Genomic DNA, 1847 nt, shown 5'->3' with positions numbered 1-1847 from the left:
AACAGAATTACCTGGAAAAACTCAGCAGGTCTGGCAGCATCAGCGGAGAAGAAAAGAGTTGACGTTTCGAGTCCTCATGACCCTTCGACAGAACTTGAGTTCGAGTCCAAGAAAGAGTTGAAATATAAGCTGGTTTAAGGTGTGTGTGTGGGGGGGCGGAGAGATAGAGAGACAGAGAGGTGGAGGGGGGGTGTGGTTGTAGGGACAAACAAGCAGTGATAGAAGCAGATCATCAAAAGATGTCAACGACAATAGTACAATAGAACACATAGGTGTTAAAGTTGGTGATATTATCTAAACAAATGTGCTAATTAAGAATGGATGGTAGGGCACTCAAGGTATAGCTCTAGTGGGGTTTTTTTTTAAATTTTTTTATAATGGAAATAGGTGGGAAAAGGAAAATCTTTATAATTTATTGGAAAAAAAAGGGAAGGGGGAAACAGAAAGGGGGTGGGGATGGGGGAGGGAGCTCAGATCTAATTGAATTTAAATTTCACCAGCTGCTGTAGTGGGATTTAAACCAATGTTCCCCTGAACTTTAGCCTTGGGCTCTGGATTACTAGTCGAGTGACATCACAACACCATTGTCTTTCCTTTTCCCCTCCACCCCAGTAGTCCTTAAGGTTAAATGTATTCATGCAAATGAATATTGAGACTGCTTGTTAAAAGATGGTGTTTTCGGGTTGGTTACTAATCAAATGTAATTTATTACATTTTGACAAAGTAACACTGTAGGAAGCCTATTGCAAACCTCGTTCATGTCTGGAGGTACTGCTCAAACCTTTATCAATGAACAGTTAAAACCTAAACTTTTGGAAAGCACTGTTAACAGAGTACCCAATTGCTTCTGAGTGACTTGTATCTTTTTTCAATGTTGATATCCTGTTGCTTTCCTATGACCTCCACCACCTGTTGGCTGGAGCCCCACTTGAGACTTGAATACAACTCCTGTCTAGCACTCCCAGTGTAGTATTGAGGGAATGCTGTACTGTCCAAGCTGCTGTGTTTTGGATGAGATGTTAAATCTCTCAGGTGAGCATCAAAGATCCCATGGGATCTTCACTGGGAGAAGGGTGGTGGATTTCTTCTGGTGTCTTGGCTGATATTCATCCCTCCATCATCATTTAGTCATTTATTTTGTTGCTGTGTACAAACTGGCTTCACTATTTGCCTACAGAAGTGTCACATCAATTCTAAAGTACTTAAGTAGCTGTGAAACACTCCTATATAAATGTCTTTGAGTTGTCATGCAGACATCTTGTTCCTTTAAGCATCCTCACAGAGTTCCCAAGTGCATTGTTAGGTGTGAGACAGAGCCATGTAGATCAGAAAGGTTTCCAGTTCAATTTCAGCTTTGGCCAATTAAATTGTCCCAAGTGCATCAATAGTGGGAGCACAAAGTGGGCCCAGTACTAGTGAGGTTTATGTGAAATAGGTTCAGAAAAAGCTAGCATTCCTGTGCTTGATCACTACATTAAAAAATGACAGGCAGGAAAAGGCAAGAGGGATCGCCAAGAAGGCTGGTCATTTCGGCAAATTACAGGGAGACAACGAGCTACCCAGCCAAGCACCTTTAGGATAAAGGCAAAATACCACGGATGCTGGAAATCTGAAATAAAAACAGAAAAAGCTGGTAAAACTCAGCAGTCTGGCAGAATCTGTGGAGAGAAACAGGTTAACATTTTGAGTCTATGACTTCTTCAGAGCTAAAGCTTTGAAGAAGAATTATATGGACTTGAAGCACCTTTAGGAGTTCATCCATATGCATGGTTGGTGCAAGATCCTCTGTGTGAAAAGGGGCCCTAGTCTTTCCTTGTGGATCCAAGAAGCATTGAGAGGCAAAACAG

Source organism: Carcharodon carcharias, chromosome 31 (assembly GCF_017639515.1).
Source record: "Carcharodon carcharias isolate sCarCar2 chromosome 31, sCarCar2.pri, whole genome shotgun sequence".
NCBI lineage: Eukaryota > Metazoa > Chordata > Chondrichthyes > Lamniformes > Lamnidae > Carcharodon > Carcharodon carcharias.
The sequence above is the reverse complement of the archived record's forward strand: the minus strand, read 5'-3'. Positions refer to the sequence as shown.